Genomic DNA, 17,834 nt, shown 5'->3' on the forward strand with positions numbered 1-17,834 from the left:
TTATGAAATAGGAAAGTACGAAATAACAAAGACCAAATAAAAGCATATAGAGATTTTTGCGAAGGATAGATCAGAAGAGGGGTAAGGAAAGGAAAAGGGGTTAAGGCATAGAAGAAGGGTTCTTGTACAACATCGTTCCATCATGTACATACCATTTTATCCTTGGCAAAGTGGCCCCTCCTAGGTATCAAGAACCTTCGAAATCATGATACATTTGGCATAAAAAAAAAAACAACAATAGCATTTAAACAAAAAACAATGATAAAATCAACTCAACATGTAGATATCAATTACTTATGGTAAAGTAACCCCTCCTAGGTATCAAAAACTTTACGGGACCAGTGTATATTTGTCGTAAGGAAAAACAATGTTTTTGAACCATCGTTGACCCGAACGGTCAGACCGTTCGACCTGGAAACTATTCAAGCGACTAGTTCCATTTCATCCCTGACCAGCTCTTGGATAAAAAACCGTTGACTTGGTCAAAAAACCGTTGACCCGGGTGGTCAAACCGTCGATTCGTTTGACCCGGACAGCGGTTCGCAATTTAAGAAATTGCAGATCTGAGACACAAACTCAGATTTCATATCCAGGAAGAAGAAGAAGAAGAAGAAGAAGAAGAAGAAGAAGAAGAAGAAGAAAAAGTTGCAGATCTTAGATCTAGATCTCAGAAGAAGAAGAGAAGAAGATGATCTCAGATCTAGATCTAAGAAAAAATGAAAAATCAATCTCAGATCTGAGATCTGAGAACTTGTATGAGATCTGTCATCTGCATTGTGTTATCGCCATCGCCAGTGAGCGTTGAATCATTCTCCTCCTTTTCCTTCTTCTCTCCTTCCCTCTTTCTTTCCTTCCTTTTCTTTCTCTTATTTTCTTTTTTTTTCCTTTCTCCTTTCTTTCTTTCCTTCTTCTCTTCTTTCTCAGTTGACAAAATACTCTTCTCCACTCCTCCAATCCTCCTTTCTCTGTTTCTCATGACTCATATCCTATTTGGCCTTTCCTAATATGAACCATTAGAACCGTTCAACCTGAACGATTGAACCGCTGACCCAAAAACTAGTAACTAGAATGGTTCCGTTTCCGGGTCAGTTTTTAAAACCTTGAAGAAAAGCAAAAAAAGAAAGCAACACAGCATTGAAAGTAGCTCAAGAACAAGATATTTAAGCTTATTTCAAGAATAGCATTGAAAGCAGCTCAAGATAGTATGTCTAGAACCTTTGGGTTAGCCTTATCTTGTTCTTGTTTCTCTTACACATTTTTTCTTTCTCTTCCCTCTTTGCAGTATCAGACTTCGAATAGTGGATAAAGTATGCATGCAATAGAATAATAGAAAAACAGAAGTGTGCACGTGTTTGTGTAACATTAATGGAGTGAATGAAATACAAGAAAATGATGCAAAGAATGTGACCTATTAGGGAGGCAACCTAAGGTTGTTTAGCAAGTATGAATGAGTCTAAACCTAGAAAAAAAGATTATTTGAATGTAAAGATGATTGATCACGAAATTTCACTTGATTATGAGACTTGTTTTTATTTTATTATCTCGATTTAACCTAAGCGCCACTGCCCAGGTTGCCTATGTACCCCTCGTGAGGGATCAATTCGAGCGTAATTTGGGTTACTTACATTTTTAACTACAAAGCAACAAAAAAGAAACACAGAAGCCATATTGAGTTTGAAGTTCACTTCATGGTTGAAAATGGATTGGAGCCACCACCCATCAAAGCAAAGAACATAAAAGTGATGGGTCTCCCATGTTCAAGAAAACAACAAGAAATGACTCACCCAAAAACAAAGCTAATCTAAGTACTTTTTAGGGGAGAGAGGGAAGGTATTAGGGACTCATCTCCCACAATTGATAAGTAGTACCATTCCCCTAATTTAGTGAAAAGAAAAAAATAAAAAATAAAAACTATAAAGAATTAAGTCTACAAAATGCTAGTGATTTTATGCATGAAAGATGGGGATTATGATAGGGGATTCTTCTCTCAAATGATTTAACCCTTCCATTCTCAATTCGGGTGTGGGAAATCATTAAAGGAGCAAAGGAGTTGGCAACTATATGCCACTCTCCTTCTTTATCCAAGGTTCCCCTCACTCCTACAAAGCAAATGGGAAAGGGAAAGCCACAAGTGATTCAATCCCCTATGAAAATCCCTTCCAAATGTTATTCCCAATATAAAAAAGTTCAAGAAAAAAAATTAACCTAGACTAAATCAAATTGAAAAGCCATGAAAATGAATAGATTTCAGCATTGAAATAAATTCAAATTCAGCCCAAAATAAACACTATAAGACAAGGCATATTCATTCAAAGTAATTAACAAAATGTTCTAATGATTCCTGCATCTCACCACCATGAAAACTATTCAAAATAATTACATAATGTCACTTAGATGAAAAGGGTTACATGCTAAAATTAGAGAATGCCTAGGATACCAACAAAGTTCAAGAAAAAAAATGTAAAAAAAAAAAAGAATGAGATGAGAAGCTCACCTCTTTGTGGCCTTTTGACAAACAATTAGTGATGGATGGGATGAGCTGAAATTGATAGTGCTGAAATGCTAAAACAATGACAATCCGAATTCGATTTGATGTAATGGGTGTTTTGTTATTTCCTTTCTTCCTTGACTGGGCCAAAATGGAGTAGGGTTTTTTCTTCCTTCTTCTTCTTCCTTGCTTCTTTTGGCCGAATGGGAGGGGGTTCTACCTTCTTCCTCTTACTTCTTCCTTGTTCTCTCTTCTTCTTCTTCTTCTCCCTTGGCCGTGTGACTAAATGGTGGTGCTCTTTCTTCCTCTTCTCTCGTTTCTTGGGTGAAGATGGAGGGTGATGATCAGTTTGGTGGTGGAGAGAAAGGAGGAGGCTAGGGTTTTTGGTTGTTGGGTGTAAAGGAGAAGAGATGAGAGAGGGAGAGGAGGAGAGTGTAGTTCGGTTCTTGAGAGGGAGAAGGGAGAATGGTAAGAGTGCTAGAGAAAGGAGAAGAGTCTAAAGAAAGTCCAAAACAAAATCCCCCATGTTAGGTTCGGATTTGGGTCTTATGGCCTCTTTTTCTTTGATTTTTTTTAGTTTTCTTTGGTTTTTCTTGGTTCAAAAAAGTGGGAAGGATCCTAGTTTGGTTTGGGGGGTGGTTTAGTTCCATTAGAACTGAATTGGGTTTAGTTTAAGGTTTGGTTAAATTTGGACTGAATTTGGAGAGTTTTGGTTAGGGTTAAAGTGTGAGAAGTTAAGGTTTTAGGCTTGGTTTTCAAAAGAGATGGAAGGCTAGGATGGTTTGATCCTAATCTAAGGGATGGCTTCTTAGATTCTTTCTTTGTTAACCTCTTGCCTTTTAACCGAATTTAAGGCAAGGAGACAAATTCCCCTGATTTTCTCCTCCTTGTCTCATTCCCTTAAATGCTTAGAATGGGGGGAGTTTTCAAATTTAAATTCAAATTTTGAATTGAAAATGGCTTAGCCGAATTTTTAAGGAGGATGGCTAGGGTTTTGGGGTGCTAAATGATGGTTAGACCGATCCTAGGGTAGAGAAGCAAGGGGAACTCAAATCTAAGGTTAGGGTTGATTCTAGGTTTAGTGAGGGCTTTGGGGTGATTTCCAGAAATGTGAAGGGAGTTGAGTGAAAAAACAAAAAAAGGGGGTATTTTGCAATGAGAGGGCAAGTCCAAGGGGTGTAATGTGGAGGATTCAAGGGCTGAAATTAAAATTCAAGATATTAGGGTTTTTCTCAACCAACGAGATTACACGAATTAGAATCTTTGTAGATGGAGGGGTAAAATGGGGAATTTTGTAATGAAAATTTCCAAGGGGGTTTTAAGGTGTCTGAAAAGGGAAATGATGGGGTTTAATGGCCTCGAGGGGTGTGTCAGAGTGAGAAATCATGATTTGGAGTGTGTCTAGCAATGTTGGTCGTCAAATCAGGATTTTTCTTGATAGAAGGGTAAAATGGTAATTTTGGGTCTAAAGATGGAGGAGGGTTTATCCGGGTGTCTAGGAAGCTAATGACGTGGTCTAGGTGTATCGAAGGGTGTACCGGAATGCCGATCTTGAAATAGGAGAGTAACGACCAATGAGAGCCCTCAATTTGAAATCTTTATATATAAGGGGTAAAATGGTAATTTTAAGGCTTGAGGTTTAACAGATCGATGATCGAGAGGTTTTGATGGGGTTTGGAGGTGTTAGATGATGTGTGATGATGGATCTTGAATTTGGAGCGTATCAGGCGATGATGATGGTTCATTTCTGAAATGTGATGAATCATCGATCGGGAGGTTTGGATGGGGTTTAGAGGTGTCAGATGATAGATCTTGAATTTGGGGCGTATCGGGCGATGAAGATGGTTCATTTGAAATCTTTTTGGATGAAGGGCAAAATGGGTATTTTGTGGTATGATGTTGGGTGGGTGGTTGATTAGGAAGTTAGTGGTGGTCTCAAGGTCTTGGATGGAGTATCTCGATGAAGATCTTGGATTAAGAGAATTGTGGCTAATGAGGATTATCGATTTGGAATCTTTTTTTATATATGGCAAAATGGATATTTTGAGGTCTGAAGTTGGGTGGATGGTTGATCAGGAAGTTGATGGAGGTTTCGGTGTCTTGGATGAAGTATCTTGATGAAGATCTCAGGTTAGGAAAGTGGTGGCTAATGAGGATCGTCGATTTGAAATATTTTTGGATAAAGGGCAAACTGGACATCTTGAGGTCTGAAATTTGGTGGGTGGTCAATCAAGTGGTTGTTGAAGATTTTGGGAAGGTTTTATTGTCTCATGAGAGGTGTCATGATCGAAATCTAAGATTTTGAGTGTGATGAGCAACGAGAGTGATCGATTTGGAATCTTTGTATACAAAGGGTAAAATGAGGGTTTCTGGATCTGATATTTGGGTGGTGGATATCTTAGTGACTTAGTGTATTTGGGGTCTAACGGGAGTGCTTGATAGTTTTAATGGTGTTGGAATTTTGGGAATTTACGTCGTGGGTCTTTCGGTTAATGAGGTGATTAAAAATGGAATCTTAGCTTGATGGATGGGTAAATGAGGGAATTTTAGGTTTATGATTGGTAGAGTGGCATGGATTTGAATTACAAGATTGTGGAGAGGGTTTGGTCATGTCAAAGATGTGTGGATCATAGGTTTTTTGTTCGAGAAGTACCATAATGTAAGATATTCTAGAATAGAATCTCTGATGGATGAATGGTGAGATCAAAGAATTTATTGCTGAAATTTGGTGCAATTGGTTGTTTAAATGTTTGCTTTCATGTGATGGGATCTGATTGGGTAACGGGTATGGTAATGTGGCATAATTGGGACCATCAAAAGGAAATCTTGTGGATTTAACGATGGATTTGGTGGTATTTGAGTTAAAATTTGGTTTCCTAGGGTTTTGGTATGTTCTAAAGAGATTGGTGAGGTCTGATTGGGCATTTGGAGTATGAGAAGTGGGTTAGAAAGGGGACCGAGCAAAAATTGAGTGCTTTTAACGACTAAGATGGAATGATGCAAACCATGGAATGCTGACAAAACACTGAGAAAACGACAGTAAAACTAGACTGCCTGTGGTTAAATTTGAAACCCAATAGGATGAATACTCAAACAAATAAAGAAATATGCATGAAGCTAAAAATGGATTGGCCACCTATCAAAAGGGTAGTCTACTGTGAGCTAGCTATCTAATCAAAGAGGCCTAGGGTAATGATGGAAATGTTATTTATTAGGCACTAATTACATTAGAATGGACAGGAACTAACTAGGGGTGCTAGGTAATGGTGATTTAGAAAGACAGGTCAAGATTGCTCTATGACTGAAAATGCATGGCAATGCTTCTATAGCCGACTAAGATGAAGGGATGTGAAGTGCGAGGCGAGGCCAACAAAGTGGAATTCTATCTTGAAAAACATAAAAAATAGGAGGATATTTTCAAAACACACCGGAAATGAAGGGGAAAAGCTTGATTTAGATTAAAGCGATTGTATTAAACGATTTATTTGGGATTTTGGATTAATGATAGTTTGGAAAAGAAAAGTCTAGTTTATCTTCTTCTCTCTTTTTATTTATTTTATGAAATTTCAGAAAAAGGGAGTGGGGGAAATCATTAACAACCAGGACACAATCTTTATTCAAGAACTTGGAAGAGTTTGATCTACCCCTAATCTAACAAATCATACAAAAGAAAATTTATATTCTCTTTCAATTTTCCCATCTGTATTACCTTTCATCATTATTTTTTTTTGTCTTTTTTCTCCCCTTTAATTATTAATTTTTATTACTATTATTGTTTTTCCTTTTTCCCTTTATTTGTGTTTTTTTGCTTTCTCTTCTTTTATTTTTTTGATTTTATATATTTATTATTACTATTATTATTGTTTTATTTACCTTATTTATTTTATTATTTTTTGACATTTTTATGACATTTCCTTTCATCCACCTCTCTCTCTCTCTCTCAACTCTCTTTTTGATTTGAAAATGTGCTTAAATGTGCTTTCACTACATTTCCCACAAATTTGATTGATTAACTCAAACTCCTAAAGATCTAGATCATAACAATGGATCATTTCATCCTTTTTCTCTTTTATTTTATTTTTATCATTTCTTATTATTTATTTATTTATTATTATTATCATTCTTAATCCTTTTTTTTGCTTTATAAAATATTTTCTTCTTTTTTTGTTTTTTGTTATTCATTATTAATCTTTACTATTAGGAAATCCCAACCGGTGGAGTATGCAGCATGTTAGACGTTGACCAAGCCTCTAGCATATGCAAGTCAAGACGATTGTGCAGAGGACCTGAACATAGGCATCGGTTCAACCATTAAACCGCTCCTTTGGAAAGGGGGCACTCTTCCAGTGATGGACCTTATTAAAGAACTTGTGCCAATCAAGGGGAACATGAAGATTGTAGATCAAAATTTCGGCCTATCTCTTTCCTATTCGACTCAAGCAAGGCCTAGCTTTTTTTTTAACACTAATGCACCAACAAATATGTTTACTATGAGATAAATGTATACATCATCACGAAGGGTCCGTTTAATTTACATTTGAAGTCGGAATCAGAATCAAAATCGAAATCCTCTAGAATCAGAATCAAAATGGTCAATGTTTGATTTAGACAGGATTCAGAATGGGAATTAGAACTAAGGCCCCATTTGGTTTGCAGGAATAGGGGTATGGAATCGGAATCAAAATGGGCTATTCCGATTCCAACTGTTTAGTTGGGTGGAATCGGAATCCCATTCCCATTCCTGTTTGAGAGAATGGCCATTCCCTGCCCTCGGGAATGGAATCCCATTCCCATTCCTGTCTGAACCAAATAGATTATGGGAATGGACCGTTCCTATTCCAATTCAGACTGTGAACCCAACGGACCCTAACAGGAATGGGATTTCACTCCCAAGGGAGGGGCAGGGAATGCCAGAATGGCCATTCCCTCAGGAATGGAAATAGGATATTCCCGCAAACCAAACGGGGCCTAAGTTGTATCTTGAGTTAAATAAACATAATCTTTCAGTTTTTACTACGACGACTACCTAAATCAGCTGCAACTTTGGCTGCCCGACTAAGAGCCTCCGACACCCAAAGAGCTCCCTTGGAAAAATAGCTACTATTTTATTAGCAGCTGCCTTAGCCGTTCTCCCTGTTGCAGAAAGGGCTGACCGAATAGCCATTGATGTATGATATTTCTCGTCCACCGAGTAACTAACTTGACAACATCAACACCTGCATAAATCTTATTAGTTAATCTGATTCTCTTACTCAGCTCGGAGAACTTGGCTGCACTTGATGGGACTCATCAAAGTCTCTGACCTTGCTGAATGCATTTTCCCCAGTGCAGGGCCATTGAACCCATTTCATTTTGCCATCGTTACTGCATGCCTCTACCGGAGTGGAGACAAAGCAACTTTCATGTGCTGCCATTGAACCCATTTCATCTTCTAGCTTCCATGAAGGCCTACTCCAAAGATCAAATTCATCTTCATACTGTCCCAAACGAGTTATGCATACAGATTGATCTACAATTGTGGCACCACTAAGAAAAATGGCAGTTTCCAGGGCATGAGCATCTTTAAACGTCGCATAAGCGGTGCAAGCATCTAGATCTGACAATTTCAACATGTTCTATTGTACCTGCAGAGAAAGAACAGAAATCAAAAACATCTTTCTCTGTTGCATTGGGAGACAAACTTGTAACTTCCACTGTATACCCACTTGGATTCACGGTTATATAACTTTATGAAACAGAAGCTTGACTTGAGTTCTTAAGCCCTTTGGTGTTTGATGATCAGAGAGCTTTCCCCTGCCCAGAAGCTTCTACTAAAAGCCCATCAAAAGGTAGTGCTTGCCTTGCTTGAATGCAGAACCCACATACTGTGTCCATGTCCACAATTTTCTCCAAATTCACCTCTCTTTCTGTTCAATAACTGGAATGCATACTTCTGGCCACTGCATCCAGTGTCTCACGGACACGGTTTGACCACAATGATGTGTCGATGCAACTCTCAATAATACACAGCAGCATGCTTTTTCATCTTCTGCCCAATCTGCAACCCCATAACCATCTAATATACGAATTGAACAAAGGCCTTCAATTCCCTAAGATCTGTACCTGACTCAGCAAAACATCCACCAACAGGCTTTGTGCTTTTGAAGCGCTTGTGGATTGGTGCAAACAAAATTCCTGCATTTGATGCACCCTTGACAAAATTCTCAACATACCAGTTGCATACAACTTCAATAGCAAACCAATATGTTGATCTGCTGGTTTTTCAAACAAGTGGAGGGAGAAAATAGGTCCAGAAAAGGCTAAAACTTCTCTGATTCTTTGAGAAAGGTCCATGCTAATATGCTGTACTGCTAAATAGACTATGCTGATATATCTCCAGATCATTGATTCCAGAGCAGATGGGCTGAAGATCACTATCAGTTCAGTTTTCGGTACTGCAAGTAGTCTACTCCTAAAATTTTCAAGGATGCATTCCCTCATATACCTTAGAACAAAAATATGATTTAGACCACCTATAGGTTCCATATCATTTAAAACTGAACACAGATTTGTCGACCTCTACATGGTAACCTCTAATATTTTAGTAGAAATACTGTTTTCAGTCTAACTCTTGTTACCTGGCAACAACAAACCAGTAGTTCCTTTTGGAGATTTTGCCAAAGGGGTTGAAACTTTTGTTGCATAAACCGTGTACATATGTAGCTGCTTGCTCTGGAAGAAGCTGCATTTACAAAGAGCCAAATCCTCCTTCAGAATCAAGAATATTCATTAGTTCTTCTAACTCATCCACTATGGATCCGATGAGAGACTCGGCGTATACAACTGTGTCTCCCCCAATTTTGTTAACTTTTCTGGAACAACAGTGCTGTTTTGCAGCAGCATCTTCTTGGATATCCTCTCAGAGAAGAGGTTAACATCCACAAAGGAAACGAAGAGATCCATAAAAGCATGCAGAATCAGCGAATTCTGATGAGGCAACAAAGTAATGACAGTATTGCTTAGATCCAATATATAAGTCACAATGTTCGTTCTCTAAATGCCATGAGATCAAGGAGCCACACCCAAGGTTCCAAGCCTTGCAAGTACAATTCTGCATTATCCTGTAACGCTTCCAGATCAAACTTATCAGTTTGTTCCAGTTGTAATTTGCTAGGATGCTTTGGAAATTTCTTTGAAATCAGCATACATATCCTGGGGGTGGTTGGGAAATACACATGCCTTCCAAAATGTATCTGAAAACCCATGTGAAACCGAAATATGGATAATCCAGAATTTGGTTCAATCTATACATCTTAGCCAATAAACCTTCCGCAACTTCAGTGAGCTGAACAACCAATTGCATATTCAAACCCTTCTGAGGTAATCCTGTAGTCTGTGTTTGACCTTCTGAACCCATTTGCTTCCCAGCTGGCTGATGAAATTGGAGAAGTCACTTCAGAACTTAATATTCAACCCATCTAGATGGGTCATCTAAATCCCCGATCTTGTAGGGGTGGGTGATGCATCTCGAGCAGAAGAGTGATGCTTTGGACTCTCCAAGAATTAATCCGTCAAATCCTCTTTTTAGTATGAAGAGCAACTTCAGCTTCTACAATCATATAAACACTTCCTAATTCAAATTTCAGATCTGAGGATCCCCCAACAAGATCAGTAAGAGACTAGAGAAGTAGAGTTGGTTGGGCATCACACTGAACACAGACCAGGGCTGAAGTTCTAATTACAGCAAAATCTCATTCAAGAGTGATTCGAACCCATCTTGGTATTGACTTGACTAACGGTTTCAATCAAGTGAGACTGAGTACACCAATTCCAGTCCCTCACACTTGAAACAAAAGGAAGAGAGAAAAGACAGAGAATAAATAGAGAAGGAACTCTAGGATTCAGTGAGTTTCGACTGGTCCTAGATATCTATTTATAATGATTAGAATTAGAGATCGGTTACAACTGTAATTGTACAGGATATTGAAGAAGTAACAATAAGTAGGATAAGCGAGGACTCTAGAGAGAGTGGTTATCCTAATCTTATCCTGATCTGATAGAGTTCACATTGTGATTAGCTTAGGGTTATCATAATCCTGATCTAATACTATTAGCATGCCCCCTCAATCTGAACGAGGCGATGTGAAGCTTGGACCGAAGTAGGTCAAACCGGGATGAAGGTAGTGACTTTGTGAAAATATCAGCAATTTGGTCAGAAGTAGGAATGTAACGAATTTGAAGTTGCTTTCTAGTAGATAGGTCGTGGAGAAAATGATAATCGACCTCTGCATGTTTGGTCCGAGCATGAAAAATTGGATTAGCAGCTAAATAAGTAGCTCCAATGTTGTCGCACCATGCAATAGGAACTGGTATAGAATACCCCAAATCAGCAAGGAGAGATTGAATCCATAAGACTTCCGTAATGGAGTTATCTAGAGCATGAAATTCAGATTCCGTGCTTGAGCGAGCAATGGTGACTTGCTTCTTGGAACTCCACGAAATGAGATTAGATCCAAGGTAAATTGAGTAGCCGCCACTAGAACGCCGATCATCAGGGCAGCTTGCCGAATCGGCATCAGAATAACTAATGAGAACAATCTCGGGAGACAGCCAAAATTGGAGACCATATTCAATAGTAGCTTTTATATAACGTAGTATCCATTTCACTGCACTCCAGTGTTCATCAATTGGACAATGGAGGAACTGACATGCTTTGTTTACTGCAAAGGAGATGTTCGATCTTGTCAAGGTAACATATTGGAGAGCACCAACAACACTGTGATATTCTGCAGGATTTGAAAGAGGTGTGCCAGAGAACTTAGATAATTTCACTAAAGTGGCCATAGGAGTGGAGATAGGTTTGATGCCATCAAGATGAGTGCGATGAAGTAATTCAACAATGTACTTCTGTTGAGATAAGTGCAAGCTGGAGGAATTGTACTGAGCCTCAATGCCAAGAAAATAGTGCAAGGCCCCAAATCTTTTAGTGGAAAGATTTTGGATAGAGAGTTTATTAAATCATCAATTGCAATGGAGGAGTTTCCAAAAAGAATAATGTCATCAACATAAATGAGAATAAATAATTTAGTGCCACCATGATCAAAGATAAATAGAGAGGGATCAGCAGCAGAATTCCGAAAACCCATATGCAGAAGAGTGTTGTTGAGTCGAGAATACCAAACTCTTGGGCCTACTTGAGATCAAACAGGGCCTTACAAAGTTTGCAAACATGATTAGGGTAGGAAGGATCTTTAAACCATTTGGATTGGCGAACATAGATGTCCTCATCCAGAAGACCATGCAAGAAGGCATTATTGACACCCAGTTGGCGAACCGACCAGTTGTGAGAGACAACAAGAGCTAGTATTGTGCGAATAGTCATAGGTTTAATGACTGGACTAAACATGTCAAAATAGTCAACACCCAGGATCTAATTAAAGCCTTGTGCTACAAGACGAGCTTTGTAGTAGTTGAGAGTGCCATCTAAATGTTTCTTTGTTTTAAACACCCAGTTAGTGCCAATAACATTCATATATGAAGTGTAAGGAACAAGTTCCCATGTCCTGTTACTAATTAGAGCATTGTACCCTTTTTTCATAGCATCACGCCAATCAGGGGATCTAATGGCCTCAGTGTGAGAACAAGGTTCTGCCTCTTAGGAACTAAGGAAAGAGATAATGGAGTTGGGCTGGGAAAGGGTACCTCGAGACCTGATTAGAACATACTAATAATGTGCCATCCATGGATCGTGTAATCATAGAGTGGGTACGAGTCGGAGCTGGAACAACTAGTGCAGTATCAAGAATATCCTGAATAGTGCGATATCAAACTGGAGGAGTTGTAGATTGTTGAGCCAGAGGAGAATTAGAAGAAGCAGTATCAAGAATATCGGGGTGGTGCAGAAATAAATGTCCTAGTGGAAGGAACCTCCGGAGCCAAGGACGGTGGTGAAAAACCAGGAAATAGAGACTCATAAAAGATGACATGCCTTGCAATAAATAATTTGCTAGAATCCGAATGAAAATAGTGATACCCTTTATGAGTATGACTATACCCAAGAAAGATACACTGAAATGATCTAAACATAAACATGTGATTGTTATATGACTGGAGAGAAGGATAACAAGCACATCCGAAACATTTGAGCATAGAATAATCCGGTGGCTGCTGAAAAAGCACCTCATAAGGAGATTGACCGTGAGGAGAAGCAGCAAGAAGTCTGCTAATCAAGTAAACTGCAGTTTCGGCTGCATCTACCCAGAAGGAAAACAAAAGCTTCAAGGAGGTCAATAGAGAAACAGTCAATTCAATGATGTGTTGGTGCTTCCGTTCAATCGTTTTGTTCTGTTCATGAGTGTAAGGATAGGTGAGACGACGAGTGATACCTTGCAAGTCCAAGTACTTGGATAATTTACAGTATTCTCCTCCCCAATTGGATTGAAAAGATCAAATTTTGGCATTAAATAGCACTTCCACATGCCGCTTAAATTTTAGAAAAATATCGAAGACCTTTGACTTTTGACTCATAGGATAAATCCAAGAAAATTTTGAATAATCATAAAAAAATAAAACATAATAGCAATGTCCATTATTTGACTTAATTGGGGTTGGTCCCCATACATCTAAAAAAATTAATTCTAAAGGACTCCTAAACTGAGAAGAAGAAAACTGTAATGATAACCTATAACTTTTACCCATTTGACATGACTCACACACTGAACTAAGCAATTTATCTGAACTGTAGGGAAGATCAAACTGAGAAAAAACCTGTCATACGATCCAAAGAGCTGCATGTCCTAATCATAAATGCTATCATTGAATTGTGGTTTGCTCCCCAATCAAAGCTTGTGGAGATGGTAGCAGACGATGGAATGGTAGCAAATGACAGAAAGTAGTATAAACCATCTCTATTGACCCCTCGTAGAAGAACTGTCCCCGTATAATCCTTCACAAAACAACAATCATGATGGAATTCAAAATACACATCATTATCTCTAGTGAAAACACTGACAGATAGCAGATTTTTGCAGATAGTAGGAACATGGTAGATATCATTTAAACTAGAAGAAAACTGTTTAAATCGAAGACAGGAATTTCCAGTATGAAGAATGTGCAATCCTTGACCGATTCTATAAGTTGTCAATATTTGGAGTCATGTAATGAGTAGCACCCGAATCCAAATACCAAGTTGGGTCAAACATCGAGTTCCCATTATGGGAACCGAACTAGTACTGAGGAGTCTACAAACCTCCATAAAATGCTGAAGGATCATTAGCTGAATTATCATTTTGAAAACCAAAGGCATACCTAGCTTTGCGGCATTGCAATGCACCATGACAATTTTTATTGCAAAATTGACAAACAATACTAGGATTTTTATTACCACGATCTCCACCAAAAAACTGAATTGGAAACTGCTGTTATTGATTATTTTGATAAAACTATTGATGATTAAATGGGAAGGGTCCTCGACCCCTACCCTTGTCGCAGCCACTATTAAAATTAGGAAATTGTTGAAATTGTTAATTGGGTTTTCCTTGCTGTGAGGAATTTTTATTTTTTGTACCAGCAGAATTACCATTAATAGATCCATCATTCAAGGAGCGAGATTGTTCCTCAAGCCAATTTTCATGGTTGAGTAACGATCCCATAATGTCTTAAATGCCAAGATTATCAGCATTAGGACGATTGGTAAGAGCAGTAACAACTAATTCATATTCACTACCTAGACCAGCGAGAATGAAAAGAACGAGATCAGATTTGGTTACCGGTTCAGAGATAGTGGAGAGATTGTCTACAATTGATTTCGCGCGTTGAATGTAAGCAGAGATGGATAGGGATCCCTTTTTTATAGACTCTGAAGTTGTCTTCTCAACTGTGGAATCCTTGACCTATAGTAGGTCAATTAGCTTTTTTCCATTGTACCCCAAACTTCTACTGAAGTGGAGAGTCCGACTACTTGTGCCATGATGCCTTTAGTGAGTTACGAAATCAACCAACTCAACACGTATTGATCTAGATCACACCATCATTCGTACTATGGATTTGGAATGGTTCCGGTACCATTTGGATTTTCGATCTTTGGGGGTGGAGGTTTTTTCATGCCTTCTACCATCTCCATCAGATGATGATGTCCGAGAATGGGTAGAAATTGTGCTCGCCAGAGCAGGCAATTATCACTCCCTAATTTTATTGGGAGATAATGCTCTGAATTGAGAGTAATTATCATGTTTTTGGGTAACCTTTTTATCAAAATTCATGAATAGATGTTGAGGGTGTTTGGAATCGTGGGCTTTTATTCAGTAAATGCTGCCACATAGGCGCCACTTCAGCAGTTCCCCTCTCATGCTCTTCTACACGCATCGAGAATATTAAAAGGTGACTTTGATTTCTATGCACGCCTACTGTTTGCGGAAGTTATTTTTTAGGGTTTCTAGCCAATAAGGGCAACTTTTTGCCCCTTACTATCAATAAAAATAACATTTTTATATAATAAGTAGAATGAGATAGCTTGTTTGAAAAAAAATATCAAATAAGGGCATTGGGTACTGTTGCTCGTCTTCCTCCTCCTCTGTTTCACCAAAAACCCAAAGAGCTTTGGCAAATGGACTCATGAGAAATTCGTGATTAAGATGTAAAAGAGAATGAGAAAAGAGCCCTTTTTTTCCTGCCTTACTACTCACATAATGCAAAGGTTGTATTGCAACGAGCTACCGGTCATTCTACAATCCAACGAGCTGGTGGAAATACAATGTCAGAAAAAAAAGATTCTTTTCTGTAGTTTGTTGTCATTTGTATTGCAAAGGTTATTGGGATCCTGCTATGGGTTACAGTGGTTCCTGCTAGGTTTATGCTGAAATCCCGTTTTAAGTATGGTGATTAAATCCCTTTTTAAGTTTTTAATCAACACATTTTAGCCTGAAACAATATATAATTTCTCAAAATAGGTAATCCCAAGACAAAATTGGTAAATGGATTGGAAATTTGAAATCAGTGGAATAAAGGGAAGCTAGAAAAGTACTAGATGTTGCTTTAGGAGGAGACACCGCCATTGCTGGATGTTGGTTGAACTAACGAACTTCACTCTGTAGTTAATTTTGCCGAGAAAAAATAATATTTTTTTCGGTTGTGCACGTGAGAAAATTCCAATGATTTAGCACCGGGATTCTTGTTTTCTCTCATCGTTCTTTAAAAGTTTCATTCCCATGAATACAGAGACAGAGGAGGAAGGCAAGCAAAAGTGCCCACTGCCCTTGTTTTATATTTTTTCAAAAAAGCTATCCCATTTTGGTTATTATATGAAAATATTAATTTTTATTGATATTAAGGGAAAAAAGCTATCCCATTTTTTCACTGTTATATTGATACCGTGCTGGCACTAATGGCGCCTACCTAATACCTTTCTTGTTTTTGCAAGCAAATAAAATACAAACATTGAATGAAAAAACGTAATGGAACTAAACACATACGTTGATTGGTCAAAGCTTTTTTGATGCAATGTCTTTCCGACATCATAGGCTTCCTTTTTTTGAGTTATTACTGAAATTGATGCACGTGCACAAAAATAAAATTGGAAGAGGAGAAGTGGAGTATCATAGTGGAAGATCTCATCGACGCGGGAGACTCCGAGGGAGCGATTTCTATGCTCAAATCATTCACTCACCCTTTTATGTCTACGACTATCCTCTGCTCTTGGCTTCATTAATGACTTGGATAATTTATAGTTTCCAAGGATTTCTCTCTGAAAGTCGAGGAATTTTGAATGTACGCATTTCGAATCAAACAAAATTGCTGAAGATATTCCTTCCTTCATGATTAGGGCTTCTTTCTTCTTGCTATTCTTATTCCTTTTCTTCTTGTTATTTCACTACTTGAGGTGTTTGCTATTTTTAGGGATTTTGATACTCTATAAAAGGAAGCATTGGAGGACCATAGGGTTTATTCTACTAATAATGATACTTCCTAAACTGCTACCGCCTACAATGGATCACCTTATGCCAAAGATGGTGCTTTTTCTTACTTTATTTGCCTTTTTTTAGTGTGGTTTAGTTTGCTTGGCATGATGAACTAAACAATTATATTGTCTTTGAAAATAAAAAGAAATGCAATCTTCATTAGAAATGTTATTGGTGAAGTGTAATTTATGATTGTTACTTTTTCAAATTCTCTGTTTCTTGGCAAGAAAATGTTTTGTGATTTGACAGATGGAACAATCCCAGAAATACTCATTAGAGATGCAATTAGGGCAGAAGGCTATCATTGAACTATTCAAGTTTTGCTAATTGTATTTTTCTATTGGAAATTATTGGGCTTGAAATATAGGTCCTTTATTGGGTGCAGGGTACCAATAAACCTGTGCCATATTACAAGGATGAGGATCCTCCATTGGATGGGGGGTCAAATAGAGATTTACTGCACAAAAGTAGCTTAAAATATAATTCTCTATTTTTGTTTTAGGAAATTAAAGGAGAATCTCATTAAAAAAATATGAGAGTTACAGGAAGAATGCTGAAGAACAACTCAATAAAACTTCAGTGCCTCTAAATCAAGACCATGCACAATGTACAATTATTCAAAACATCATCAACAATAATGTCAAACATTGATCATCAATCAACACAGAAAGAAGATCCAACTATCTTTTCGAACTTTGGAGGGACCAGCAACCTATCCTTAGTTAAGGAACCAATATTAGTCACAACTTTTCTATCATCTCTTCCCCCACTCCTACAATCCCCAACAGATAGCAAATAGACTATAGCTATCATGTAGGTCTGAGTCATGTTTTTCAGGACACTCTCCTATGCCAATCTCCTAGGTTTCATTCTATTGTATTTGTACTCGAAGGCTTCTACATAAACCACATTTTTTGGGTTGTATTGATGAAAAAGTGTCACTTTCATTTAGAGCAAAATGTTTTGGGATGAAAAGTGAAAATATAACAAATTGCAAAAATCTTATCAGATTTGGTTGGTTTGGTATTGATTGTTAGATCTAACACCTAAGAACTTGCACAATGTTGTGCTGGTACCTTGAATTCCAGTCGCAACCTGTTCTGAACAAAGTTGAGAAAAACCCAAAGGGATAGTTTCATAGTGGTCTATGGTGGAACTGGAGGTGTGGGGGCGGAGGAAAGAAAAAAGAGTGCACAAGAGTGTGTAGGACAGTGAGTGTGAGGTATTTCATCATGTGGAAGTTGAAATATCCTTACACTTGAGTTGTATGTTTCCATCATAGACGTATGTGCTTCCAACCTAGAGTTTTATGAGGCATATGCCTCATATGCTCTTACATTTTAAGCCAGCCTTTTATAATGAAAATATTTAGAGTATTTGTTCATCTTTGATTGTACCTTCTCATGCACACC

General features: G+C 38.0%; 1 long non-coding RNA gene and 2 pseudogenes across 1 annotated transcript; 1 reads left to right on the forward strand and 2 right to left on the reverse strand.

Annotated features, from left to right (window-relative positions):
- Positions 1-7,491: 7,491 nt before the first annotated feature.
- Positions 7,492-8,209, reverse strand: LOC104601505 (binding partner of ACD11 1-like; annotated as a pseudogene).
- Positions 8,188-11,849, reverse strand: LOC148802301 (protein NAP1-like; annotated as a pseudogene).
- Positions 11,850-15,879: 4,030 nt separating this feature from the next.
- LOC148802302 (uncharacterized) lies at positions 15,880-16,630 on the forward strand. The gene is made up of 2 exons (XR_016082104.1): positions 15,880-16,231; positions 16,361-16,630. It is a non-coding gene; the product is annotated as an uncharacterized LOC148802302 (long non-coding RNA).
- Positions 16,631-17,834: the final 1,204 nt, after the last annotated feature.

Source organism: Nelumbo nucifera, chromosome 2 (assembly GCF_055504915.1).
Source record: "Nelumbo nucifera cultivar China Antique chromosome 2, China Antique-T2T, whole genome shotgun sequence".
In the NCBI taxonomy this organism is placed as follows: Eukaryota; Viridiplantae; Streptophyta; class Magnoliopsida; order Proteales; family Nelumbonaceae; genus Nelumbo; species Nelumbo nucifera.